The following is a 15,416-nucleotide window of genomic DNA, read 5'->3' as shown; positions in this document are numbered from 1 at the left end:
GCCTACTCCTGTTAAGGGTTTCTCTTGTTCCTAGTTTCTAGCCTGCAAAAATATGCGACAAATCTGGCAACCTGGTATTTGTTACTAAAACAGCATGTGTTTTCAGGTTTCTTTTCTATTGTACCTAAACCAGTCTAAATTAAAACTTAGTAGAACACCAGGAGTATGATTCTGTTTCTGAAAGGTGAGTTGTGTATTGCTGTCATTGGGCCCTATTTTTTTTTTTTTTGAAGTTTTCTTGCTTTCTTACTTAATGATGGTTATGAATTGCAGGGTACTTTGAAGGCCACCACCTGAACCAAGAGTGGTGACTGAGTTGATTATGTGATAGAAAAAGAGTGAAGTTAGCTCTAGGGTATTTATTTATTTTTTTATTATTTAGATATGCAGTTTTGTTTACCACTAGCTCTTCTCCACAGCGTTCATATGTTAACTCAGCTCTTTTGTATTAATGAGTTTATGACAAGACTGTGAAAGTAAAATAATATATCTGCTTGGGAAAAAAAAAAGGTGGGGGGGACTCGAACATGGATAACAACATTGTGAATTAACCTGTATAAATAGAAAGCAGACCAACAGGACAGGGGCTCTTTGCACTGCTGTGAGATAGTGTCCAGAAAAATCCCAGTAATCGTGTAGGCTCCATATTATTTTTGCCTGGGGCAAAAATGATGTATCTTTGTATTTAGCTTTTAAAATTAGTGAAACAAATGGCATTATTTATTAAAATTCTACTCAGGATAACAGGATTGGCTTGCTTGTGCTTTGTAAAAATATTGCTCCCCAGAGAGAGTCTATTTATTTTCTGACATGACACTTTCATAATTTTGATTTTTCCCCCATCCGTGTCACTATTAATATATTCATTTCTTTCTTACTCTTTCCTATCTTTCCTGTCCTGATCTAGGAGACTGAGTTGTGTGTATGAGGGGTGGTGGTGGTAGAATTTTAGGCCTTCTTATTATGAGGTGTTTTTTTTTTTTTAATGTCAAATAGCTTTGAGTTCAAAGGAGACAGGATCACTGTACTTAACTGTAGTCACTTTTACTTATAAAGTCATTTTTTCCCCCTTAGTGATGGACAGATGTGCACACAGCCGCTGGGAGACCATCATTTGGATTGGGAGCTCAGGGTCCCAATCTCCCTTGTTAGTGTTTTGGATCATTAAGTTGGTGTTTATTTAAGTCACTAGGGTGTTTATTCTCCACGTCTTGGGCCACGGAGAAATGCCACCCTCTGCAGGAGGGGCTCTCACAGGGGATCTCCGCACATTCTTCACATTCACTCCCCAAAACAAACACCCTGCACAAAGATAGCTTTCAATGACCCTGACAGGCTTCAAAGGACACCGCGGAAATCTCCCTGGAAAATAAGGAAGGGCCAATTACTTTAATTTCTTACATGCCCTCTCTTCCTACTCCGATGACTACCCCCCACTCTTCCAGCTCCGCTTGGTATAATTTTAGACTCGTGGAAGATCTGTCTCCCTGGGCGCCCGGGCCCACTTCCTCTCCCTTGGTTGGTGAATCTTGGAAATGTCTGCAGATCTGGTGAGGAGCAGAGCGGGCCAGTCCTGTAAAAACCCCTGTGATTACTGCTTGTAAACTCGTTAAAAGGACAATTTTCTGTCACAGTCATAAACTCTTTGTAAAATCCCTGGCACTGGAGCCAGAGTGCGCATATTCCAGATGTGTTTAATAAGAAATTGCACAATATGCCTCCCTCCGCCGTCCTCGGCTCAGTCTGGCGAAACCAGGGACAAGCAGGAGTAGGCGAGAAAACTGGATATTGCTGTGAGTTTTCTTGGCAATCGTTTTGGAGCGATCATTGGGGGAACTAACCACATTTTTTTTTCCTTGAGGAAATCTTCGAGGACCAGCTGTTAAGGGACATCCAATTTATCTTCTCGGCGTCGCAGTTTAACTGAATCAAAAGCCACTTTTCGTTTCTCCTCTGCAGGTTTCTTAATGATAGCCAAAAGTAATGAACAACGGCTTATAAATAGTGTTTTTAGGACGAAACCTTACAGCCTTTTGCCAAGTAAAATGAAAAAACAAATACTAGTGCGATTTTTTTTTTTTTGACGTTTTAAATCTGAACACACAATTGTTCGGGTCCTGGCTGCCTGCTCGTGTTGACCTCTTGGCTGAGAACGAAGCTTCCTAACTATTCGGAGGCAAGGGACTTGGCTGGCGGTTCCGAGATTTTGGCTTAGCAAGTAGGGGCTCGAGAGCCATCAGAGCCCCACGAGCTGCAGGCAAGGAGACAGGCGCTCCTGGGGCCGGACACTGCGGGTCTTGAACCAATTCTCCAGGCAAGGACAGCTTGGTCTTGACCCCGAGCTGAAGTGGAAGCTTCCAGGAAGAGGCATTGGCATTGGCGCTTATGGGCGGACTCTGTTTGCTGAGCGGTGGTCGTCGTTACGCTCCTCTCCCCCGCACCTTGACGGCCGGGCGGGCACCTGGTCCTGAACCCACGCACAGCCGGCCTTCCTCTGCTCCGCCGCCGCCTCTGCGGCTACGGCGGCGGCGGCGGCTGCGGCCGAGGGGGGCTTCGCTCCTACCTCCTCCCCCGCCGGGAGGTCTTTGGTAAAGTCTGCGGGCAGAACTCCAGGTCCCGGGAATCCAGAGGCTTCCATTCCGCGCGTCTCCGGTTGCAGAACGCTGGGGGAGCTCCCCCTGCCACCCGCAGACTCCGGAGGCAGCTCTTGCCACTCTGTCCTGCGGAGGCACGGGGAGTCGGGGCGCCGCAGCTCCCTCCTCCCCGCCCTGGCCGAGGCTCTTCTCCACCAGTTCACAGAGAATCGTGCGCGTCCCGGGAACCCCATCACAGCTCAGCTCCAGGCGCAGGGCTTGGTGGCCCGGCCGGCCGAGGCTTTGGGAACTGAGGCTGCGAGGCTGCCCTGGAAGGGCCAAAGAGGTGGTAGCCTGAGCCTCGCGGGACGAGCTGCCATCGTCCTGTGGACCCCGGAGCCACCTTGCAGGCCCAAGTCCGGGTCTCCTTTTTAACCTGTGGAGCTAAATTCTGGGCGACGCACTAGGCAGCCGCGGCCGCACCACTGTGGGGTTGGAGAGGGCCCCGTGGCGGCGGGATAAAGCCGTCCAGGCCCCAGGCGGATCCTGGCCTGGCCGCAGGGGGAACGCTTCCTGGTGCTCCGACGCCGCGCTTCGGGTCCAGGGCAGCCGCCTCGGGCCTAGGAGCCTACTTAGGAGGCGGCCTAGGCCCCGCCGCCTGTTCCCTGCTTCCGATATGTTCTGTCTCCTCTGCTTCCTGAGGCCTCGGCCTCGGCTTTTGGACCTGAGCTTTTCACCCGCGCCTTTGGCGGAGGAGTGCCAGCCAGAAAGCGCGTCTCTTCCCTGCCCTGTCGCTAGAAGGTCGACGGCACAGGAAAGCGGCCTTGGTTTCTAGAGTCTCTGGCAGGTCGGGACGACAGCTCCTCTTCTTTGGCAGGGCCCGGTCGGACGTTTCTCCCTTGGCCGGTGGCCCTGGGCCCAGCATCAACCTCTGCCCCGCGAACGGCCCGGGGCCCCAGCAGGGAAAGCACCACCCGAAGCGCACTGCGGGCCAGACTGTCGCCGCTCACATTCTGCCCTTCTCTGGTGGAGTAGGTGGCGTTGAGAGGGATAAAAGGGTCAGGGTTAAGGTGAGGAGAGTCGCAGGTGGCTCATGTGCTCTCTCTGAGCTACTTCTCCTTTTTCGGAGCTTTCCTCAGGAGTAGAACACTAAAAACTCTCCCAGATTCCCTCCTCCAGCCTCCGGAAACCAGCGGAACCAGTGCCTGTGCTGCTCATTTGGCCCCCAAGGGGCAATTCGCACTAAGGCTACCCGAGGGCTCAGTCCCTTAGCCAGCAGGTATGCTCTGCGACCTTAGGTGGGAACGCTCGAGCCCCTCAAGATCATAGTGACCCCTCCCCCAGTCTGATTGACTCCAGTGACTCCGCCCGGAAGACTCTCTAACGAGATGGATGAGCCAGCCAGGAACGAAAAGAGTCAAAATCTGGGGCGAATTGTTGGTTTACTGTTTACCCAGGAAAAGCGCTGCCCTGGGAAGGCCACGTTTTCTCTAGTGTTTTAAGCCGAGTATACACACACAACTTCGTTCCAGCTGATGAAATTGGAAACCTGTTCTCCCACTGAGGATGACAATCAGCGTTTTAGACGCTGTGGTCCTTTCAGACAGCGAGAAACAACACTACAGTAGCATTTAAAAACAAAGAGAAAGAGACTGCTTGAGGCGCGTGGACTCCGGACTCTTACTCAGTATGAGTTTCAGCTTCTCTCCTTTTAACTTGTTAATGGACAGCTGAGACCCCGTTCTCAGCAGGTAGAGCTGAGAACCATAGTTGCTCCCCTCTTTTTCTTTGCTACCTGGGAGTCTCCCCCCCCTTTTTTTGTAAAGTGTTCACTAATTGTTTTCCTTTGCCATAACATTAAAATATTCTTAAAATCAAAAATCTGCCCCCCCCAGGGGATCAAACAGGAAAATGTACAAAGAAAAACAAAACCATAAAACTGAAAACCAAACCTCAAACAATCCTATCTTGGAGGGGGGAAAAAAAAGGTTTACTTCAGATTTAACACACACTTAAGCTTACCTGAAGTGGCTACCCAATTGTAATTAAAATACTATTAAGTGATATTGGCCGCTCTCCTTTCTTCACTGCCATTAGCGGTTGTCATTAAAAAGACAGGTAAGTAGAAAGATTCTGGCCCTTTACTTACTATAGTAAGAAGGCATGGAAATGCATACTAGCTTCCTCCAACTGGTCCCCTGTTCTTCCTACTCTAACTTAGAGATAAATCTTTTATAGGACTGATATAGGAGACCTCAATAGGAGCACTCATGAATTAACACAAGTCAAATTTATTTAAATTTGCTATAATAATGTAATTTAGGATTTAAAATTGATTATGGCTTTTAAAATATCATGGTGTATTTATAATAGGTACATGGGTTTTGGGGGGAGTGGTGGTTCAGGACCTGAGCTGGTATAGATGTGGGATCTTAAAGAAAAAAAACCAGTCCTAGACTACATATTTTTACTAAACATAGGGCATTAAAGAACATTGTTCTTAAAGAACATTGAAACGTTCTTTAACGTGTCATAGACCTGGTCAGTCAGCTTCCCTCATACAAAGTCTGCAGGTTCTAGTCAGCAAGCCTGTAAAACCAACTGTTTAGGTGTTCTCCAATTTATATTAAGTGGTTTTTACAAACTCAACTATTCTCTCTTTTGCTCCCCTACTTCAGGCATGGCTTTAGCTGCTTTGCAATACTTCAATTCTAATTTGACTTGCCACTTATCCAAATAATCTAAATACGAGGCAATGGGACTGTGAAAAACAATAACAAACCCAACCCAACCCACATAGCTGTGACGTCTTTAGTTAGCCCTCACACAGATATTTAAATTGTAAGCATCAGTATGCAGTAATGCTCCCTTAACTTTTGCAGCGTGTGTGTGTTTGGGGGAGTAGTGGCAGGGACTGGTGTGGTTGATGGAGGGGAGCAAAAACTAAAACTTAGGTTGACTGTACCGAAAATGCATTTGGGGAGTGTGGTGGCATAGTCTGCAATACCTTGCAAAAGGCACATTTATCTCTAAGTCAAGGAGATAGTTACATGGAAGAAGCATTAGCTCTGTATTTATTTAGAATGCCGTGAATGAAAGTAGGTAACAAGCTTAAGAAAATTAAGCCAGATAGAAAGTCAAAGTGCCTTAGTTATCTAGGAAGTGAAAAGAACATTTAAACAATCGAAGCCTTGTCTGTCTTCAGATATGTGTGGTGAATATTTTCTATGCATTGCTGATGCTATATAAACATAACATGCTTCCTTCTAAAGTTAAGTTCTTGATTTTAATTGAAGAATAATATTGCTCAGGGCTCTACCTCTGAGTACAAATAGCTAATCTAACAAAATCAGTTCTGGGAATCTGGAACCAATGTCTGTTTTCAAAATAAACAGACAAAATCTTCATAAAGAAAGCCAGAGGATTATTTTTACATATGATATATCTCTTGATTTCTCACACACACACAAAACTTTTATGGAAAAACTACAAGGCTGAATGACAATGCAGTCCCCTAACCATACTTCTGTTTTAAAAAACCAGTCTGTTTTATGGCTCCAAAACTGTCCTTGTTAACTTTTCCAACATTTATGTATCTTAGAAGCAAATCTGTACGCATTTCCTCTTTCCTTCTAATTAAAACTTTTTTTTTCCCCAGAGAAGGACAGAGATATAGGACAAAGAAAAGTAGAGCAAAATAGAAAATAAAGGTATAATTTAAATCTTGTATTATAATATTTAATAAGGAGCACTTAAACAGTATCCACACAACAAAGAACACCAATATGCTAACTTTCTGTTTTTGATCAACTAAGGCAAGAAGTAAGTTTTAAGAAATTACTTCTAAATTAAGTTAGGAATAAAAATGAATGGGGGAAATTATGAAATAGTTTGGATTTTCTCATACAGAGCCATTATGGATGCTCAACAAGATTGACTAGGGAAGAGTCTGGGGGATGGAAAACACCCATTTAAAGACGTTTCTTAGAAACTTGTGATAGGGTAGAGGTTTTCCTTTAACTAGGATCAAGCGCAGCTGCACTGACAGTCAGGAAGAAAGGAGGTGAATCTACCTAAGTTCCGGGACCACACCTGGGGCACCTTTCAATAGGTAGAACCAGGTGATAGGAATATGACCCATTCTTTCCTGGTTGCCTCATGTTCCAAGCCCCACTAGGATGGGAACCCCACAAGCTAAGAAATCGCCAAATGGAGCCAGATGTATAGATGTTCCCTCCAACTCTCATTGGGTCACTTGGTGTAAATGCATGTTGGGTTTTCTGAAAATTTCTTTTTAGTTCCCCTGGGGGACAAGAAAGAGTTAATTTGTTTTCTGACAGGTTTCACACTGTGGGCAGGTCTGCCAAAAAGGAGAGGAAACAGAGAACAGCCCTATGATTAATTCTACCTGTTTTTCCCATGAGCGATCACCTGCTCTAGGGGTCATGAATAGCAGGTAGCACTCCCTCTCCAGGGCTCTGAGAGCTTCGTTTGTTTGGTGACAGCTGAGTGACAAGGCCTGAAACCCGAGCCCATCGCCCGGCCTGATGGGGGGATAAAAACCCTGGATGTTCCCTCAAACATTTCAGGAAATGAAAGTTGTAACGCGATCCCTCCTGCGCCCACATCTCCCCCAGCAAACACAAAAGCTCAAAGGAGCCTTCTCGGATTGAATTCGGCCTAGAGTTGATGGAGGGAAAGCGGAGCCCGGCTTTGGGGGAGGAGAGAGGAGAGGGTTGGGGCTGCGGCTGGCAGGCTTTCTGAGCCAGGGAAGGAGAGCAGAGACGGAGAGAGCTGGGCGCGAGAGGCCCGGGCGCCTCTCGGGGCCGACTTCCACGCCGCGTCCCAAGCGCTCTGCGCCTCCAGACCACGTGGGCCGCCGCTGCCGCCACAGTTAAATCTGTCTTCAGGGTCAACCCTGAGTGGGGAGGGAAACTCACGGCTGCAGGCCTAGCACACACCCCTGCCGGGTAGCGCGGCCTCTGCACCAGGGCCTAGAGCCTCCCGAGGGCCGCAGCGCAGGCCCAGGCCCGACCTCTGCGCCCACACTTGCCCGGGCGGAGGTTCTTGGGCGGAGGTGTCCCTTCCGACCCCGCCCGGGGCCCGCGAAGGGTGAGCGGCCGGGATCCTGAGGCCAAGCGGCGACCAGGCGCGGGCCTCACTCAGCGCCCTCGCGCTCGGCCGCCCCCATCAGTCAGCAGCGTCCATCTGCCTCCGGGCCTCGCCCGCACTGGCGGTGGAAGCTCCCGCCCGCGCTTGGGAGATGGGGGGGGGGGGGGGCGCGGTAGTGAGAGAAAAGGGAGCTGAGGAGGTGACGCGCAGACTCCCACGCGGCCAACAATCTTTGGGTCGTACTTTGCCGTCAGTCACCGCGCACTGTGCTCGCGCAACCTCAGGGGTGGTAGGAGGCAGTAAACCCAAGGCCTCTAAAGGCGCGTTTTTCTCGCTTTCCTCCTCCCCCCCATATATATATATTTTTTACCTTTATTTATCGCATTTCTGATACTCTTCATTTCTTTTGCGTTTTTCTCCTTAACCGAGACAGCTGCGACTACTTGTTGTCTTACAAATTGTCGTTACTCTTTCTCTAGGAGTTCAGAAATCTTTCCCAGACAACGTTGTCAGTCTCCATCTTTCTCCCCAACCTTCGTGGAGTCTAGGCAGGTGGGCTGCTTTTTTTTTTTTTTTTAAAGCAGAAACACGTGACAGAGAGAAGTGAGAATCAGAACGATGCATTGTCGTAGATCCATCACTTAGACACACTTGCAAGTGGTTAGACTTTGCACCAGTTACCCAACTTCTCTGATCCTCACCAGGGAAAATAGGAGCTATCATACTTACACTGCAGGGGTACCGTGAAGCTTAAATGAGCGGAAGTATTAAATGTAAAGTGCTTGGCACAATAGACATTTAATGAATAGTAGCTATAATTATAATATGCTTGAAGCCTCCTTAGTTGCACAAAGCTGCCTGGGAAAATTCCCATGATGCTAGCGTTTCCAGTGAGGGCAGATCATGGCCATTACCTCCTTTTGTCTGAAACGCTGAAAGATGCACAAATTACTGCAATAGAGACTAGAGACATAAGGTCTGATTAGCCTTTGGAGGTAGTCAGAGCTGAAAATTATTTCTTGAAGCTCCGAGCCTAGAACACTGAAGTTGAACTCCAGTAATTTAATTCTGGAATGATATTTAGATATATAATGCTTGGATTTTGTCATCTCTATTCTTCATGATTTGAACACTTATGTAGATGCCATCATATATGGTAGAATTCCATTGATGAAAAATAAAACCCACTTATATGTGCTGAAAATGACAAATTACTTAGAAGGGAACTAAAGCATTCAGCTGAGTACAGAATTTAAGGCCCACCTAAATGTGTCAACATAAGTGTAGAGTAAGAAACTACTTTGAAGATTTAATGCTTTGCTGATGTTAACACAGTGCTGGATATAATAGCACCTGATAAATATTTTTTGAGTAAATGAATGGGCTGGTGAAATGACAGAGAGTCTTTAGATAGAGCACAATTCCCAGAGATGGAATTGTGCAGGACCCTCTTGGGTACATTTCTTCTCTTGTGACACTCTAATAATCACCAGGGATGAATAGCTCATTTTGACATATTGCATATCCTTCTCTGATTTCAAGGATTTTCTCATTCAGGTATTATCGAAAGTAATATGCATAGCTGAAATTTGCATGGGTAAATGAATGAGAGAGAAAGAAGAGAGAGAAGGAAGTTTCTGGGATTGTTTTGGGATTTACTGATAGGAGGAATAATCCCAGCAAAAATAAAAATAAAACCCAGAGAGGAGGTGAAGCAAATATGTGGTAGATGTCTTTAAGGATGGATCCTCACAGGGGTGCCTGGGTGGCTTAGTCAGTTACACACTGGACTTCAGCTCAGGTCTTGATCTCACGGTTCATGGGTTCGGTTCATGGGTTGGAGCCCCATGTCGGGCTCTGTGCTGACCGCTCTGTGCTCTGAGCCTGGAGCCTGCTTCGGGTTCTGTGTCTCCCTCTCTCTCTGCTCCTCCCCCACTCATGCTCTCTCGCGCTCTCAAAAATAAATAAACATTTAAAAATTTTTAATAAATATATAAAAAAAGGATGGATCCCCACATACCTCAATCCCTTCACAGTGCTTTCATTGTCATTACTGGAAGAAGCATTTTGTATTCAATTCTTTAACCTTTTGCTCCAGCATCTTCATTTTTTTTCAACTATCCTAGCCAACTAAAAACTATACATATTTAAGTTTTTAGTTTAGGGAAGTTGATAATTTGTAGTCAATCACTATACACTCACTGAACACTCAGGAAGAGTTCAACACTCTTTGTTTGTTTGTTTGTTTAATAAACCCTATATTACACTCACAATTTCCTTGAGGTAGAGGTACAGGGAATAGATGAATGTTTAGCAATTTACCAAAAAGTTCTGTTATATACATGTACTCAACCTTATGCACGCAGAATTGCACTTGTCCATACAAATGCTTATTTTTGGCAAATATATGTTCTAATATTACTTTTATTTGCGAAATAAATATTTGAATGTAAGCAGTACACAGACAGGGATGGACAGAAAAATGAGAGTTCAGGGCCATCGGAGAAACATTTGGTAGGAACTATTGCTGCTGAAATGATTTGCATAGTGCCAGGGCCAGGAGTTCTCAGAATCACGCTTTCTGTCACTGCCTTTAACATGACTGAAATAAAGAAATATGTAGGGATTTTTCTTTCTAAATTTTTTCAGCATCTACATGTTCAGAAACAAAAATATGTCCATGTGCTCACTCAAAAAAATAAGGAGAAGTAAGAGCATTTTATGCTGAGGAATAAGTTAATTTAAATTAGATTAAACTTTGCAGAGGGTGCTTCAAGGAGGTTTGGGTAGAGTCCAAGCTTTAGCATATCATTCAAGAAATGAAAGTCCTCAGGGCATTCCAAAAGGCATGTCCGCTCTAAATCAGCTTTAGTTCATTTCAAATAAAAAAATATATGACTGAACTTGAAGGCTGGATAAAGAGGGGAGTCTTATTTCTGCTTTACAGATGTATCATAGTGGAATAAAGTAAGTGTGGAAATCCAGGCCCCTTGATTTTAGAATTTCTCTAAAGGATTGATATATATGTGCTGAGGCAGTACTTCCTGTTCAACCACTTAACCTCCATGAAACTGAAAGACTTATTTGTCAATATGCTCAGAAGTATATAACTTTCTTTCCACTGGAAATTAGTTATAGCTAAAATGAATTAGCCCTCCTGGAGTATTCAGAAGATAACATGCTAGATGTTTTCAGTATATTTTATGATGCATGACATTTTATGATTTTAATTATAGGTCAATTTCAGATACCTGACTGGTCCTTCAACTTTTGAAAGCATGTTTTTTTCCTTTTGATTAAGGCCAAAAACAATGGAAAAATAAGTAAACTTCTTATAGAATTTGAAGATTTTAGCATTAGTTAGCTGAGCTAAACAAGGAATGAAATGAAATACAAATACTCTATTTTTCAAAGTTCAAGTTTTTAGCATTATATGGTGGCAAATTTACTGTAAAAACACATATATGACAAATACTATAATTTGTGATCACCTCCCATTTTTAAAAACCAAATCATCGTGTGACTTTGGACTTACGAAGACTTGAATTTGAAAGATTACCTAAAATAGGTGGGTAAAGTATAGTAAAACAAAAGTACCAAATTTTTGTGAGGATATTTACAAAACTTACAAACAAGACTCAAGGTTGATTCTAATCTTCCATTGCGCTTCTTATGAACAACACAAATGATTAAGAAAGACTTATTTTCCTTGCTGGTGCTCTCAGCCATACTTCCCTTGAGAAGTATGCCAACAGAAGTATGGTAATGAGGATTAGGAGAGTCAAATACTGCTAGCCAGTGGGGGTACTGGGGATTGTATTACCTGCAGGACTGGAGGCAAAATACCCATAAAATAGCCTTTCAGATTCAGTTTGTCTCAAGTTATGTTGTGAAATTCAGTGGTTTTTGGTACAGTTGTATACCCATTGGCTCTCAAGAATTAAACAAAGTTGGGGTGGGCCAATACTTGTGCAAAAGGACATGCAGGTGGTACCAGAGGTGTTGGGGTTTGCGGTTTCCTGTGGGAAATTCTTGTGGCGATTGCATCCCCTTCTAAAGAGTGGGTAAGAAGGTCTGGAGCCTAATCTATAACTCTTTTTTTTTTTTTGTTCACAGGCGAGTCTATATTGTGAAGGCTAATTTGATGCAGATTATTATTTGTAATTCCAGCATTGGCTTTCTTTGACCAAGCATACCAACTGGTTAAACGCTGAAATTATATCTTTTCATCCATTGAGTGAAGAGAGTTCTAACATGCCATATTTCTTAGCTGAGAAAGAAAACCTCAAGTTCTGACCACATAATTCACCTTAATATTCTTTTTTTTTTTTTTTTTTTTTATTAAAAATTTTTTTTTTTCAACGTTTATTTATTTTTGGGACAGAGAGAGACAGAGCATGAACGGGGGAGGGGCAGAGAGAGAGGGAGACACAGAATCGGAAACAGGCTCCAGGCTCTGAGCCATCAGCCCAGAGCCCGACGCGGGGCTCGAACTCACGGACCGCGAGATCGTGACCTGGCTGAAGTCGGACGCTTAACCGACTGCGCCACCCAGGCGCCCCTCACCTTAATATTCTTTAGTTCTCTTGGAAATGGTATCAACAATCCTGGTATCCTGGCTGAAATTCAAGTTTAAGACTTCCCCATGCTCGTTTATGTTCCAGCCATAACTGGAAGGGCTATTTATTCTTCACTTCCTGTTCTAGACTTTAGTGTGGTATTTTTTTGTGGATGGCTGTTAAGGTGATGGTTGAGAAGATTTGAAGACTCTGTTTGGACATATTTCAATTGACTTAACCTCTTATGCCTCGACAAAAAATTATGATATCTACAAATTCTATTTATTTATTTAGCTCATGAACTGGGGAGGGGCAGAGAGAGAGAGAGAGAGAGAGAGAGAATCCCAAGCAGGCCCCGCGATGTCAGCACAGAGCTGGATGCTGAGGCTCTAGTTCACGGATTGTGAGATCATGAACTGAGCTGAAATCAAGACTCAGATGCTTGGGGCTACTGCATGGCTCAGTTGGTTAAGTGTCCGACTTCAGCTCAGGTCATGATATCACAGTCCATGAGTTTGAGCTCCACATCAGGCTCTGTGCTGACAGCTCAGAGCCTGGAGCCTGCTTCGAATTGTGTGTCTCCCTCTCTCTGCTCATGCTCTGTCTCTGTCTCAAAATAAATAAAAATATTTAAAAAAATTTTTAAAAAGACTCAGACTTAACCAACTGAGTCACCCAGGTGCCCCTACAAATTATTTTTATGAAAGAAAAACATACAAACTTCCAAATTTTTAGTAAATTATTGAGACTATGATATTAATGGCTGCAAGTACAGATATATATATGTATATGTATATATATATATATATATACACGAGTACAAATATATATATATATATATATATATATATATATATATATATATAAAATCTATTTGAAGTACCAGACTGGTAAATTTTTTTAGTAAGGAAAGAATCAATTATTGGATTTTATAGAAATCAATGGATTATTAGGATGAAGTACCATCTCAGGTAAAGTGCATCCATGTCTCAACTCAGTGTCAGAAAAGGTCTTATGTTGGATCTGCTATTTAGAGAAAATAAACAAGACCAGCAGTGAATTTTTTTTTCTTAATGTTTATTTATTTTTGAGAGAGAGAGAGAGAGAGAGAGCAGAGTGTGAGCTGGGGAGGGGCAGAGAAAGGGGGAGACACAGAATCCGAACAAGACTCCAGGCTCTGAGCTTTTAGCACAGAGCCTAATGTGGAGCTCCAGCTTACCAACCGGAAGATCATGACCTGAGCCGAAGTCAGGCACTTAACCTACTGAGCCATCCAGGTGCCCCCTCAGTAGTGAATTTCTAATGGCCATAGTTTTTCATAACATATGGGAAGTCAGAGAACACTGTAACTTATTTATTTTCTCAGCAATTTGACTTCTGTAGTTATCTCTTGAAACCTGTTTTCTTTTTTTTTCATTATCTCTTCCTTTTGCACTCATTTTCATAACCATTCCAGGTAGATTGGATGCACTCGTCTTTACAAATGGAAATAAACACTATCTTTATTGAACGATTGATTCATTCATCAACAGTGGGTAGTTAATTAAGGCTGGTGGGAGGAGACATTGCAGTTGGGAATGAAGGTGGATTAAAAAGAGAAGAGGAAATATCGTCTTTTCTTTCATGATAAGGTTGTGCTTCTAATTAGCCAAAGATTTAAAAATGGAAAAATGTAATGCAAGAAGGGATTAGATGATTGAGTGAACTTTTCTGGACTTGTGCTGCTTGGTTGAGCCAATCACTTTGCATATAGAAAGCAGACAGGTCAGCACAATGATCTCTGCTAAACGTCTAGCCCCTTTGCTTTCAACAGAAATGAATCCAAATATTTAGATATGCTCTCAGTGTTACAATTAAATGAGAACATTTGCCTAGAATGAAATCTTAGAAAAAGTGAAATTTGTAGCCATGTATATGCAAGAAATGATAATAAAAGTAAGGTTTAAAACGATAAGCCTCTCATGAGATTTCAAACTCGGTACTGTGTTTGTTTATGATGTATGCAAGGGAAAGGGTAGAGGGATGTACATTTAACTCTTATGGGAACGATTTTCTACCTTGAGAATTTGGCGGTAGTTAGAAAACCACCATTCAGGAAGGTCTCTCTCCTGCTGGCAGTATGATTTAAAGTGGCTATCTCAGGGGCACCTGGGTGGCTCAGTTGGTTGAGCATCTGACTCTTGATTTTGGTTCGGGTCATGTTCTCACAGTTTCTGGGATCAAGCCCTGAGTTGGGCTCTGCACTGACAGCAGAGCCTGCTTGAGATTCTCTCTCCCTGTCTCTCTGCCCCTCCCCCATTTACGTTCTATCTCTGTCTCTCTTTCAAAATAAATAAATAAACTTAAAAAAAGTGGCTGTCTCAGAAACAACCTGCCCATGGCCACTAGCTAATTCATAGAATTGAGGTCACATTTATTTTAAAGAGTTGACCAGTTATATATAAAGAGAGCTTTTCTTTCTAACAAGGAGTGCAGAATTATGGTTAATCCACAAAATGAGCAATCTGCAAAATGATTCTTGAGCCAAATGTAGCTTTAACAGTAGGATTTGACCTTGGACTCTAGATGCAGCTGTACGTAGGATAGCCTTATCTCCCTGCGCAATCTCTCCTGATGAGATTGTGCTGGTGGAAACAGAAAACTGTTCAGGTAGCTAAATGACTCCCTTTGAGACAGATTGTCCCTGAGAAGTGGAAAGCATAATTACACAGAAAAGCATCATGGTAGCTTCACATACTTTATAACAGAAGTATGGACTGGCGGGGCTCCTGGATAGCTCCACGGGTTAAGCATCCAACTCTTGGTTTCAGCTCAGGTCATGATCTCACAGTTTGTGGGTTCAAGCCCTGAGTGGACTACACACTGACGGTGCATTGCATGCTCCCTCTCTCTTTCTCAAAATAAATAAACTTTAAAAAAAAAGTCTAGACTGATTTCACCTACATTAGTACTCATGTTTGGAGGATAAATATTTTTATTACAAAAAATTTTAAAAAGATCTTTGTCTTTAGATGTGACTCTAGACTTTTTCTAGGAATGGTTTTCATTAACAAACCCTAAACAAAAATGCTGCCAGAGCGCCCCAGGAAGGTGTTAACCATAGTAAATATTCATAAGGTAATGAGAGAAAGATTTTTATCTAACTAGATTTGGTGAATTTATGGGTGTTTAA

The sequence above is a fragment of the Lynx canadensis genome, chromosome B3 (genome assembly GCF_007474595.2).
Source record: "Lynx canadensis isolate LIC74 chromosome B3, mLynCan4.pri.v2, whole genome shotgun sequence".
NCBI classification, from domain to species: Eukaryota; Metazoa; Chordata; class Mammalia; order Carnivora; family Felidae; genus Lynx; species Lynx canadensis.
Note: the sequence above shows the minus strand (reverse complement) of the source record.